The 14,705-nt window shown below is 40.4% G+C and overlaps 1 protein-coding gene across 2 annotated transcripts in view; it reads right to left on the bottom strand.

The window, feature by feature from the left end:
* Positions 1 to 14,705, bottom strand: part of LOC108175399 (large ribosomal subunit protein uL15m) — a 54,739-nt gene extending 40,034 nt beyond the window's left edge. For both annotated transcript variants that reach the window (XM_070076612.1, XM_070076610.1), the window contains exon 1: positions 1 to 14,705. This exon is cut by the window's left edge and continues 19,896 nt beyond it. The gene's annotated coding sequence lies outside the window, so the exon portion shown is untranslated.

Below are 14,705 nucleotides of genomic sequence, written 5' to 3'. Positions count from 1 at the left end.
CCACATTGTGTCCATGGCAGCATCAGAATCACACAGAGACATCTGCACATGTCCACACATAGCCACACACCCCCATACAGCTGGTCCACCAATAGCCATGTCCGGCTGTGCCCTCCAGTTGCTTATGTGGGTTTACAGACAAAAGTGGCTCAGAGCCAAGCATGAGCATAACTGGATTGTGGGCAGCAGGCCAAGCAAGTGGGCCTGTTGGTTACCAGAACACTGGTGACAACAGAGGCACACAGGTGGACAGAAGGACATAAAAGCATGGGAATGCAAAAACTTCACCTTCTGAAGATAATCTCTGCAAGAGGTAGCCATCTGTAGAGGTTGTAGTCCTGGCAGATTTTTTGGGCAAATTTGCTATTGGATATTTGTATTCATGTATAATGACAATTTTTATATATCCTTTTGGTCTAATATAGTTTAATGTTGGCATTAATAAAAATATCTTGATGTTAATATGCTCTTCCCCTTTTCATCTTTTTTTATTTTAATGAAAACACTGCTGACCTGTCATGCTGTTTTCATATTCTGTTTGCTCTTCTGCTCTGGGTAGACTTTCTCTTGCTGTTTGTTCTGATTTGGTCCATGTTTGGGTGGAAAAAGTTGACAACCCAGAGTCAGTATTATAAACCCTTTAGCTACATATTTGAGTAACACAGAGATTTTAGAAGAAGGGGTTTTTAGACAAAATTTACTTGCAGTATATTGCTAAATTGAATTTAATAATTTCTGTAGGCAAGAACTTATCATCATCATGTCAGAATCAGGCCAGGATTATTTTACTGGGAAAAGGATTTTTGTAGAATGCTGACTGGTGACAGGCATGAAGTTCCAAAGAAAGAAATCACAACAGTCCACCAAGAAATCAAGTTTGTGTCTTCAAAACCATAAACAGACCAGTTCTGTGGTAAAGCAGGTGTCTGTGGCCTGCACTTCCCACATCCAATATGGGCACTGGTTCAAGTCTCCTTCTCGTGTAATTCTGATCCAGCTCTCTGCTGTGACCTGGGAAATCAGTAGAGGATGGCCCAAATACTTGGGCACTTGCACCCACCTGGGAGACCCAGAAGAAGCTCCAGGCTTCTGGCTTCAGATCAGCCCAGGTCTGGCCATTGTGGCCATTTAGGGAGTGAACCAGTGCATGGAAGACCCCCCCACACCAATCTCTGCTTCTGCCTCTCTGTGATTTTGCCTTTCAATTATATAAATCAAATAAATAAATAAATAAATAAATAAATCTCTCAAAAACCCATCTAACTGTAGGCATTTTATAACTGAGTTTGTACAAGTATAATAAACAGTTGATCCTTCAAATTTAAAACACGATTTAGAAAGTGTTTTAAGGTAGGAAGCCTAACCAAGGAAGTCTTATTTTGTATGTTATACTAACTAATCATTTAAGTTTTAAGATCTATTTTCTATTTTTAATAAGAATTATTTATTTACTTGAATGGTAGAGACAGAAGGGGGGGACAGATAGAGGGAGAGGGAGGGATGCAAGAAGGAAGGGAAAGAGAGAGAGAGAGAAGGGAGAGGGAGAGAATCTTCCAACCACTCTTTCACTTCCCATATGGCCGCAATGGTCAGAACTGTCCTGGGTGGAAGCCAGGAGCTGTAGCTTCTTCTGGTTCTTCCACATGGGTTCAAGAGACCAAACACTTGGGCCATCCTCCACTGCTTTCCCAGGCATGTTACTGGGGAGGTGGATCAGAACTGGTGCAGCTGGAATCAAAACAGCACCACAGACAGCAGCTTTACTTATTACACCACTACCCCAGCCCCATGATCTATTACTAAGGGGTCATTTTATTTACTCACTGAAATGCTGGGTCCATGACATTTTTGTTTATTTTTAGATTTATCAGTGTTTAAGTTGTATTTTACTATGAGAACACATTTTAATGAATTTTTGATAATAATTACATTGTCATGAAAATCATTCTCATTAAGTAATTTTTGAATTTGGAGGAACTTAGTAGGAAGGAAAGGTAAATGTATGTTTATAAATTTTTGTTTATAAAACATAGTCCACCAAATTATTATAAACTCCAGCAGTTGCAGAAAAATCTTTAAGCCTTCAGACAAAACACCTAAGCAGAGAACCAACAATGTTTTAATTAAGACACAGAAAGCTACTACTTGATCCATTCAGTCTCTATGAACTTATCCTTTTATCTTGTGTGATTACGGTAGCAGGTTTATGAATCTGTCAAATTTTTAATCAGAATTTTTGAATTATTTAATTAGTTCAGTCTGTCAGAAACCTGCATTTGTTAGATTCTTTTTGGTTATAAATGTTTTTAGAGAAGAACCAGAACTGTGGATGACAAAAGACTTAAAATCACCATGAATAAAACTTCAGTAATAGTTGATTGGTTTATGAGATGATTAGTTATATTTCCTGTATGTAGTATTTCGACAAGGACAGACTGTTTTACAAACACTTTTATGTTTTTTTGGCCAACATAATCTGGCTGGAAATTATTATTTTGTAGAATAATTGTAGAATTGACAGCTGAAAGAAAAAAGTTTAGAAGGAAAAATACACAAAAAACTAACAATGGTAAAACAAATCAAGTTGTATCTTAAACACAACAAATAATGTAATTGTAGGCATACTACTGTGATCTGTAAAATTACAATAAAAAAGTTGATTTAGATTTTTAAATGTCAGATTTAGAAGATTTTTAATTTTCCATTTTATGTATTCATATATCTATTGTATTTAGTATTTTAAAAGCACCGTAGTGTTTTCAAAAATACTTAATTTTTGAGGTCTTTGGAGTTTTTTCATTTTTAATTATCTTTATATACAGAAGATCAAGTGAGTATATACTAAGTAAAGATTTCAACAGATTGCACCCACACAGACACACAAAGTATAAATACTGTTTGCATACTGCTTTACCATTATTTCGCATAGTACAACACATTGAAGACAGAGATCCTACATGGGGAGTAAGTGCACAGTGATTCCTGTTGTTGATTTAACAATTGACATTCTTATTTATGACGTCAGTAATGACCCATGGCTCTTGTCATAAGCTGCCAAGGCTATGAAAGCCTCTTGAGATCACAAACTCTAACCTTATTTAGTCAAGGCCATAATCAAAGTGGAAGTTCTCTCCTCCCTTCAGAGAAAAGAACCTCCTTCTTTGATGGCCCGTGTTTTCAGTGGGATCTCATTCACAGAGTTCTTCAATTTAGGACATTTTTTGCAACAGTGTCTTGGCTTTCCACATCTGAGAAACTCTCAGGGGCTTTTTAGCCAGATCTGAGAGTCTTAAGGGCTGATTTTGAAGCCAGAATGCTGTTTAGGGCATCTGCCATTCTATGAGTATGCTGTGTATTCTGTTTCCCATGTTGGGTTGTTCTCTCCTTTTTAATTCTATCAATTATGATTAGGTCTTGTTTATGTGATCTCTTTGACACTTAATCCTATCTTTATGATCAATTATGAACTTAAGATGATCACTTTAACCAGTAAGGTGGCATTGGTACCTGCCAACTTAATGGGATTTGCAGTTCCAGGGCACGTTTCCAGCTCTCCCACTAGGGGTAAGTCTGAGTGAATGTATGAAGCCTCTGGATTTTTGAAGGGAATGGCAACTCCAAAGATCTTTTACAGTCACAAGGTCTTTTATATTACTAAGATAAGTCATGACTGATGACATCACACCAGAACCAGCAGACATTTATAAGTGTTGTAAAACCTGTAGGATATTTATATCCATGACACAGCTGTATAAATTTGTTATATTTAACCTGAGTTTACAAGAGGGCAATACTCCTTACATATAATCTAATTATCTAATTAGCAATCAACTCTACTAGGTGACAGCTACATTGTTGGAGGAGCTCTGGGATTCCAGCTGGAAATCTCATTGTCAAAGGAATTAATTTGAAGCATACCTATTTTTAAAAACAGATACCAATAATCTTAACTCTTGAAACTCACATGCACCAGCAGGAAGCTAATGTAGCTTCCTGTAGCAAGCCTCAGCTTAACCCCCTGTATCACAGCATGGGCCCCTATCTGAGGCTTTTTTTTTTTTTTTTGGACAGGCAGAGTGGACAGTGAGAGAGAGAGACAGAGAGAAAGGTCTTCCTTTGCTGTTGGTTCACCCTCCAATGGCCGCCGCGGCCGGCGCACTGCACTGATCCAATGGCAGGAGCCAGGTACTTATCCTGGTCTCCCACGGGGTGCAGGGCCCAAGCACTTGGGCCATCCTCCACTGCCTTCCCGGGCCACAGCAGAGAGCTGGCCTGGAAGAGGGGCAACCGGGACAGAATCCGGCGCCCCGACCGGGACTAGAACCCGGTGTGCTGGCGCTGCTAGGCGGAGGATTAGCCTAGTGAGCTGCGACGCCGGCCCTGAGGCTTTTAAGAGGAGCATTTTTAGTGTCCTGTCAGCCTCAGAACCAGGAGGAGAAAACTGCTTACAAGAGCTGCCTAGAAAGTTAAGGGAGAGAGGCTAGAGTTGTGGAGACTTACTAGGACTTACTAGACTAATATTAGACTGCTGGTTCCAGACCTGGCTGCTCCTCTTCTAGTCCAGCACTCTGCTATGTGCTTGGGAAGGCAGAAGATTGCCCAAGTAGTTGGGCCACTGCTACCCACATGGGAGACCTAGCTGAAATTTCTGGCTCCTACTTTCAGGCTGGCCCACACTTGGTTGTTAAGGCCATTTGGGGAATCAAAAAGCAGATGGAAGATCTGTCTTGTTATCCCTCTCCCTCCCTCTATCACTTTACTTTTCAAATAAAGAAATTCCTATAAAAATAAAATAAAGTTGGGGCCAGTTTTGTGGCATAGAAGATAAAGCCACCGCCTATGACTCCAGAATCCCATAAGGGTGCAGGTTCCAGTCCCAGCTGCTAAACTTCTGATCCATCTCCTTATTAATGCATCTGGGATAGCAGCAGAAAATGGCCCAAGTGCTTGGGCCCTCGCACCAATGTGCGAGACCAGGATGAAGCTCCTGGCTCCTAGTATTGTACAGGAGCAGTTCTGTCCTTAGCAGCTATTTGGGGAGTGAGCCAGCAGATGGAAGACTTCTCTGTGTGTCTCCCTCTGTTTCTTTTTCTGTAACTCTGCCTTTCAAATAAATAAATAAATCTTTAAAAATTGAGGGAAGAGTTATCAATGAAATGGAAACTAACAAAGCAGAAGCTGTAGTTCAGAAAATGGTCAAAAATGTATTAACAAATATTTTAAAGAGGAGCCAGCATTGTGGCATAGCAAGTAAAGCCACCGCTAGTGGTGCCAGCATCCCATATGGGCACAGATTCAACTCCCAGCTGCTCTACTTCTGACCAAGCTCTCTGCTGTGGCCTGGGAAGGCAGTGGAAGATGGCCCAGGTTCTTGGACCCCTGCACCCATGTGGGAGATCAAGAAGAGCTCCTGGCTCCTGGCTTCGGATTGATACAGCTATGGTCATTGCAGCCAGTAGAGGAGTGGGCCAGCGGATGGAAGACCTCTCTCTCTCTCTGCCTCTCCTTCTCTCTCTGTGTAACACTAACTTTCAAATAAATAAATAAATCTTTAAAAAAAATTTTAAGATCAACACTTTATAAAAAATTTACTAACAGCAATTTGTTTTAAAGATTTATTTACTTATTTGAAAGGCAGACTTACAGATAGATGGAGAGATAGACAGAGAGATCTTCCATCAGCAGACGGTTCATTCCCCAGGTGGCCACAATGGCTAGGATCAAGCCAGGCTGAAGCCAGGAACCAAAGCTTCAGGTGTCCCACACTGGTGGCAGACCCAAGCAGACCCACTGCTTTCCCAGGTAATTAGCAGAAAGCTGGATCAGAAGTGAAGCAGACTTGAACTGGTATCCATATGGGATGCCAACATTGCAGGCAGTGGCTTTACCCACTATGCCACAATGTCAACCCCATTACTAACACTATTTTAAGAAAACCTTGTTGCTTTAAGACAGGGGACCAAATTTAAACATTATATCAGTGTACTTTTGACAACAGCTTAAGGTTTAGAAACATATAAGTAATATTCATTTAATCTCAGTCAACCCAATCTCACAATAGATTTTTTTTACAAACTTTTAATGTATTGTTACTTACTTGTAGTATATTAATCAAAACATATTCCTTGTATCCCATAGCTTTATCAAAAACGTGTGTTATGCTCTTATTTTTAAATATTTTAAAAGTACCTTCCTAGTTTTTATTTATACATATATTTTATATTTTCACATATAAATTTGAAACAGTTCTTTAAAAATCTCTAAGAATAAAACATTTTTAACAAAAGTGCATATAACCTTTTATACTTTTTTATACATTTTACTTTTTCAGTTTAAATTTATTTGTTATTTGTTTTTGCATTGCTTTTCCCTGATTATCTTTACATATAGAATTTTTGCCCTTAGTTATTCTGAAATAGACTTGAATTGTTTGTTATGTAGGAATAATTTTTAATTAAATTTAAAAAATGTAAATAAAGGAAATCAATTTCAAGTATTTAATATATACAGTTTTTTAATGCTTTTATTTAATGAATGCATTTTTCATAGGTACAACTTTAGGAATACAGTGGTTCTTTCTTCTATACCCACACTCCCAACCCCATTCCCATCCCACTTTCTACTCCCTCTCCCACCCCTTCTGAATTATGGTTCATTTTTAGTTTAATTTCATATACAGAGGACCAACTCTTTGTTAAGTACAGATTTCAAAAGTTTGCATATCCATATCTCGGCTATTGTGAAATAGCTGCTGTAAACAAGGGCTACAGATGATTTCTTTATATTCTGTATATCAACAAATTATACAAGCATACTTGTTAAGAGACCCAAATATGCTGTTTTTATAGAATTTAAGAAACCAAGAGTATTAAATTGATGTCAAAATATTTATCACATTTATATTCATCTAATTTATATTTAACAAGTATAGTTACATTAGCTATGAAAACTGAAATATCAGGCAAGCATGGTAAAGTTAAACTGTTTTCCTGAAACACAGAACACTATGGTACTCTGACATGAGCTTAGGTTAGATTTCTATTTTCATGATCTTAACTATCTAACATATATAACTATGATCCAGATTGGCCAGTAAACCCAGGCACAAACATATGTTAACAAACATAAAGACATCTTTATTTTACCAACAAATTTTAGCTATTTATCAAGGATTTATAGAAGTCCCATAATCTAAAAAGCATATAGCTTATTAACACATATATAACATGCATCACAAGAAAAAAAAAACAAGCGGTTCTGTAACAGTTTTTTCAATTATTTGAAATGCAGAGTTACAGAGAGGTGGATGAAGAAAGAAGTTTTCCATCTGTTGGTTCACTCCCAAAGCGGCTTCAATGCTCAGAGCTGGGCCAATTCTAAGCCAGGAGCCAGGAGCTTCTTCCAGGTCTCCCACACAGGTGCATGGGCCCAAGCACCTGCACCATCTTCCACTGCTTTCGCAGGCCATAGCAGAGAGCTGGATTGGACAAGGAGCAGCAGGGACAAGAACCTGTGCCTATAAGGGATGCGGACACCTCATGCAGAGGCTCAGCCTGCTATGCCACAGCACTGGCCCCTCCCTTGTTCTCATATAGCCAGTTGGAAGTTACCACAGAAATCCCTGGTGCAACTGACAGTGGAGAATAATAAGAACAATCATAAGAATAATACTGTAGAATGTGTTTCTCTATTAGAGCATCAATTAAAGGCTCTGAAATATGTGGCTATTACCCACTATACCATAGTGCCAGCTCCCCCTGGACCAGCTTTAAAAAAACTTTTCCTTTCTTCTTTTATAATATTAATCAATTAGAATTATTTCTTGCTCTTAGTTGTTTTAATTAAATACTATTTTTAGTAAAAAAATGGTAAGCAGTTTAAAACTATCACATAAATATCAGCTAGAACCAGCAGGGAAAAAAAGGTAATTTTATCAGTTATGTCATAATTATAATCCCAGGAAAGGAGTTGAATATTTTCTCATGCAACAAAAATAAGACCTGAATTTCAGAGCCTTTAATTGAGACTCTAAAGAGAGATGCTTTCTATGGAATTAGAATTATGATTATTATTATTCTCCACTGTCAATTGCACCAGAGACATCTTTTTTTAAGAAAGCTTTTATTTAATTAATATAAATTTCATAGGTACAGCTTTTGGAATGTAGCGGTTCTTCCCCCCTTACCAGCTTCCCACTCCAACTTCCTTCCCACATGCTACTCCCTCTCCCAGCCCTTTCTTAATTAAGATTCATTTTAAATTATCTTTTTATAGGGAAGATCAACTCTATACTAAGTAAAGATTTCAAGAGTTTGCACCCATACAGACACACAAAGTATAAAGTACTGTTTGAAGACTAGTTTTATCATTACTTCTCATAGTCCAACATATTAAGGACAGAGGTCCTACATAGGTAGAAGGGCACAGTGACTCCTGTTGTTGACTTAACAATTGGCACTTGTATTTATGACATCAGTGATCACCTGAGGCTCGCTCTTGTCATGAACTGCCAAGGCTATGGAAGTCTTCTGAGTCCACAAACTCCGACATTATTTAGACAGGGCCATAATCAAAGAAGTTCACTCCTCCCTTCTGTGAAAGATACCTCCTTCTTTGATCCTTTGTTTCCACTGGGATCTCATTCACAGAAATTTTAAGGTAGGCCATTTTTTGCCGGAGTGTCTTGGCTTTCCATGCCTGAAATGTTCTCATGGGCTTTTTAGTGAGATCCAAATGCCTTAAGGGCTGATTCTGGTGGCAGAGCACTGTTTTGGGCGTTTGTCATTCTATCAGCCTGCTGTGTGGCCTTTGAAACATATTCATAACTTTATGATCCATTATGCACTTAAAATGATCACTTTTTTCAACTTTTATTTAATAAATATAAATTTCCAAAGTACAGCTTTTGGATTACAGTGGCTTTCCCTCGCCCCCATAACTTCCCTCCTACCCACAACCCTCCCATCTCCTTCTCCCTCTCCCATTCCATTATAATGATCACTTTTACTACTACAATGGCATTAGCACCTGCCAACTTAATGGGATTTGGAGTCCCAGGGCAAGTTTTTAGCTTTACCCTTAGGTTCAGTTTGTGGGAACATGTGTGGAACTTATTCCCATTCTTATTTTCTTTACAAGGATCATTTTTCGATTGGGAGTAAAAACCTAAGAATAATTTTTTGTTAAGATTTCAACCAATGGTATTAAGTATAAAAAGAAAATACTAAGAAGAATAAAATAGTAAGCTGTTCCCTGACAGGACAAGGGCTGATCAAGTCATTGCTTTTCATAGTGTCAGTTTCGCTTCCAGGTTTCCTGTTAGGTAGTTGCCACAGATCAGGGAGAACATGTGATACTTGTCCCTTCGGGACTGGCTTATTTCACTCAGCATGATGTTTTCCATATTCCTCCATTTAGTTGCAAATGACTTGATTTCATTTTTTTTACCACTGTGTAGTATTCCATGGGGTACATATCCCATAATTTCTTTATCCAGTCTTCCGTTGATGGGCATTTAGATTGATTCCATGTCTTAGCTATTGTGAATTGAGCTGCAATAAACATGGAGGTGCAGACAGCTCTTTGATTTACCGATTTAATTTACCTTGGGTAAAGTCCGAGGAGTGGGAAGGCTGGGTCATCTGGTAGGGCTATATTCAGATTTCTGAGGTATCTCCAAACTGGTAAAGCCACTATTAAAGACAGTTCAGAGATACCTCAGAAATTGCATCAGAGACTTCTGTGGCAACTTCAAACTCACTTTATGAGAACAAGGGAGGGACTGGTGCTGTGGCAAAATAGGCTGATTCCACCTGTGGTGTCGGCATCCCATATGGGTGCCAGGTCCTGTCCCGGCTACTCCTCTTTGGATCCAGCTCTCTGCTATGGCCTGGATAAGTAGTAGAATAAGGTCCAGTAATTGGGCCCTCACACGCATATGGGAGACCCAGAGGAAGATCCTGGCTGTGGCTCTTGCCTCAGACTGGCTCAGCACCGGCCATTGAAGCCATTTGGTGAGTGAACCAGAGGATGGAAGACCTCTCTCTATCTGTCTCTCCCTCTCTCACATAAATTTTTAAAAATCTCTTTTTTCTTTAAAAGAAAAAGACAATAAGGGGAATCCCTGGGCCTCAATCTTTGGAATCTGGTGCATATATAAGGCCATATAGTATTGCCAATTTTGTTCTCAGTCATAGAAGGATAATTATAGGCTGCCCCAATGAGCTGGAATGGGGCTCAGTGGGCTTTTAGAAGGAACTTGCGCTGGCAGGAAGTCCAAACAAATGGCAGTGGAAGAGGATTCCCAGTGTGTACCCAGTTGAACTTCCAAGTCATGGAATCCCAGGACTCCCAAAAGGACCATTTCCTTGTACCAAAAAAAAAAAAAAAAAAAAAAAAGTGATAACAGGCAATTGATGTCACAGCAAGGACAGAAGGGAAGACATCCAGGAAAATGGACTCAGCAGCATCTGGGATCTCCCTGAATCCCTGCCATGGGTCAGCTCACCAACAACAGCCTGGTGGACACAGCAGTGCTCACCTTTCCCAGTAACATGTGAGAACCGAGACCCCATTCCTGGCTAGCTCACCATCTGTTACATTCAAAATTAGGCCCAGGCTGCTCCCCACTGAGCAGTCGATTCACCAGAAGTGAGAACTGATGCAAGGAGACAGCTTTATTTAAGAAGCCAGCATTCTTAGAGAAAATGCAGACCTCTTTGATCCCAAATATGCTCTTTCCCAAGAGTGCTAGCTCCTTAAAGGAACCTGTTGCCTTTCACTGACTCCATTTCTGGTGAATTGCATGTCTAGTGGTGAGCAGCCTGGACCTAATTTTGGCCAATAAAAAGACACTCTGGCACTCTGATATGGAACATGGACATTCCAACCAGTCGCTTAGCTGCTAACTATTTATCCACTCCTCTTGTTATTAAGTTTTAAACAGGCCATATTGCTATCCTTCTGTACTATCGTATGATCTGAAATATTTTTCAATTATTATATATGCACACACATATGTACGTATATATATGTGTATATATGTATTTCATTCCCTTACCTGGGAAGAGAAAGAACATTTAATTCAAACAGTAAAACCAAAAATAAAAACTAAAAAAAGGCGTCTAGGAGATGTGGGACTTCACTGAATCATATGGGAACTGGAACATTTGGTGTGGGAAGCACAGGTAGGCAGCTAAGACTTCTGAACTTGAGCTGACCCCCCCACCACTTACTGAAGTAAACTGATGGAATGAATGTTTGTCCCTGGAAATACGGATATTACACTACAGGAAAATTCACAATAGAGAGGTGTTCATAGTAAGAACTAAAAATAGTTTTCTCTATTAATATCACAACGAAATTACTAAAAATGCTAACATAAATGTATAGGAGAGGCTAGCAAATGAGTCCTACCATGATCACTTTCCATAAATCAATGTAACATTTTTGAGTCCTTAAAATTCTCACCATTTAAATCCAAACAATGATTAAAAAAAAAAAAAAAAAAAAAAAAACAACTACGAATAAGACCCCAAACATCTCAGCAGGAGTCCCCAGATCCCTATGCACCCTGAATGAAAACAGCGATTTCTGCTCCCCAGCCCCTCCCCATCTGACACAGATCTCCCCCAAGATCAACTCCTTTAGGTGCCTGCACTGAGTCCTACATTCTCAAGGTCGGGCATTCGGGCTGCGTTTCTGTCTCCTGTCCACTCTGGCACTGTACCACGTATTAGATCGGCAATGATCTGCAGAATAAATTTTAAACGTTCGAGCCACTTGGGCAACAGAGGGTTTACCAAGCCCGGTGCTGAAATCAGTGCCAACACACCGCCAACTGGAGACTTTCGGGCAGAAATCAGTGTTCTCCATTCCAACTGTTTAAAGAGACAGAGAGCGGACCCCAAATCTGCACCCTGGTGTGGACCAAAAGGCGAACACAGCACCAGCCCCACCCTCCTTCCCAGTCCAGCGCTCAGGACTCCCACAAGAGGAGCACCTGGCACTGGCCTTGGGAGCGCTCCTCTCACTGCAGAGCCTGGTGAGCCGAAGACGGAGCCAGGCTTCAGGCAGCAGCTGCCAGGCTGGGATGGAGAGCGCTGTCACTTTGGTCCGCCGCGACGCCCAGCGGGATGCAACGTCTCCCTGTGCCCTCGAGAGGTGTCGGGGGAAGAGTTGGGGCGCTGGGGCCACAGCCAACCCGGAGGAGGGAGAAACTCCTGTATTGTGACGTCCGCAGACAGGGGGGCGGCGCGCGCAGAGAGGGAGGCGTGGCCACCAGAAGGCCGGCAGATTTGGCTGGCGCGGGTCTGGCGCTCTTCTCCCTTCTGCTTCCAAAGCAAAGTCGCAGAGTAGGTGTCTGTGCGGTAATGCAGTGTCTGCTCCGCTGCCCGCCATCGTGCCCGCCGCCCACCGCAAACGTGAGTGGCGACGGCTCGGGCTCTGAGAGGCCCAGTGGGCCCGCCACCAGCAACCGCACCTTACTCGGTGGGCTTCGCAGGCCGGGGTGGGGTGCGAGTGGACAGTGTCCCCAGGCCTGCTCCATGCAGGTCCCTTAGTCCTCTGGGAGGGGTCCGCGGGTTGTGCCTAAACCTCCTGGTTCTGCCAGGTTTGGGGATGAGAAAAGTGTAAATCCATGAGGAAAATGCTTTATTTTTTTTTAAACTTTTATTTAATGAATATAAATTTCCAAAGTACAGGATATGGATTACAATGGCTTCCCCCCCATAACGTCCCTCCAACCCGCAACCCTCCCCTTATCCACTCCCTCTCCCTTCCATTCACATCAAGATTCATTTTCTATTCTCTTTATATACAGAAGATCAGTTTAGCATACATTAAGTAAAGATTTCAACAGATTGAAAATGCTTTATTTTCTTGCCTTCCACTCCAGTCCTGAATGAAAAAAGTTTGCCCATGTTGGGTCTTCATCTCATCAGAGGTGCTAGTTTTTGTGTTTTGTTTTTTTTTTAGGAATTTTTGTGTATGAGAATCTCAAATTAATTTTTTACCCCCAAAGCTCCTATTTCTGATGGAAAAAAATTTCAGTATATGTGAGGCTTTGATGGTCTGTTGAGACAGTGCCCTAAAATGAGGCATTCAGTGTTTCCTTGAAAGAGAAAAATCAGTAGCAGTGCAAGGGAAGCAACATGATAATTATCTGAAACCTTATCAAACCCAGCTGTACTAACTTGACATACACAGTTTATACTGGGTCTGTTTTCCATATTTAGAAATTTGTTTTGTATTTGATGAGCTGATTCTCCCTAGAAAGAAGTAAAATATGAATGTTTGAAAGTGGAGAATTGGAGCAAAACATAACAAATTTTGAGAGAATAACTGAAAAATAACAAATCATTGTTAAAATGAGGCAGTGGGCAAAAAACACACACTTTTTTTTAGCTTTATTTAAAAGGCACAGTGGCCAAGAGAAAGGGCTGGAAAGAGAGAGATCCTGCTGACTGACTCCTCAAGTGCCTACAGCAGCTGGGTCTAGTCAAGGCCGAATCCTATAGCCAGGAACTTCCACCTGATCTCCCGTGTGGGAGCTAGGGGCCCAGGTGGTTGGGTTGACTTCTGCTGCCTTCCTAAGTGCACTAGCAGAGAGCTGGATAGGAAGCAGTGCTCTGGGGAGGAATGCAGGTGTCCCAGTGGCCCCTTAACCAACTCTGCCACAACTCTGACCCCCTAATAGAAGCATGTTACTAAGATGTCAGTGGTTGTGTTTCCTTTTTGAAATGCTTGGTTCTTGCTTGTGCCACTTGACATGCTTTTCATATTCTTCTTTTGTCATTTTCTCTATGGAGCAGGCCTTTATCTTAGTGATTAAGAGGCCCACATCCTGCATCAGAGTGCCTGGGTTTGCTTCCTGGATTCAGCTCCTGATTCTTACTCCAGGTTCCCACCAATGCTATACCCTGTGAGGCAACAGAGATGGCCCAAGTGACTGGGTTCCTGCCATGCAGGAAGGAGAGCTAGATTAAGATCCTGGCTTCAGCCTCAGCTTTTCCAGGCATTTGGGGAGTGAATCAGTGGGTGGCATCTCTGTCTCTGTCTCTCTGTCCCTCAGATACTTTTCTAAAAAGCCAGAATAGTGTATGTCTTAGCTGTTTTATGCAGAAAACATAACCTGTATATCCTGATTCCTCTGCCATAGATATTTTCTAGCCATAATTACAATTAATTTTCTGTTCTTCTATATTTGACTTTCTTCATAACTTTTAACAGTAATTTGATTTGTATGGTAGTGCATTTATATCTTGTTTAACATGTGATAGACACACTGAAAAGACACAATCAGTATCTACAGCTTTGTGATGTCAGAGGACATGGGTTTTTTTTATTCTCTCTCATTTGTTATTTTCTGTTGCCTTAAAAATACCCTTTTTTTTGGCTTTCAAATTTTTATTTATTTGCTTTTTGGAAACACTTTTTTTCTTACAGTTTCTTATAAAATACAAAGATCATTGATAATCCTTTTAAAATTGCTTGGTGTGCACAATATTTTTATTATTTTAATTGTACATATTTATGGAATAAGGTGTGATAATTTTATACATATATTCAATGAGTAATGATCAACTCAGATCTTAATATGATGAGATGCAAGAGTATTAAGAATGTTACATCTCTTTTTTTTTAACTTTTATTTAATGAATATAAATTTCCAAAGTACGGCTTATGGATTACAATGGCTTCCCCCC

The sequence above is a fragment of the Oryctolagus cuniculus genome, chromosome 6 (genome assembly GCF_964237555.1).
Source record: "Oryctolagus cuniculus chromosome 6, mOryCun1.1, whole genome shotgun sequence".
In the NCBI taxonomy this organism is placed as follows: domain Eukaryota; kingdom Metazoa; phylum Chordata; class Mammalia; order Lagomorpha; family Leporidae; genus Oryctolagus; species Oryctolagus cuniculus.
The sequence above is the reverse complement of the archived record's forward strand: the minus strand, read 5'-3'. Positions and strand labels throughout refer to the sequence as shown.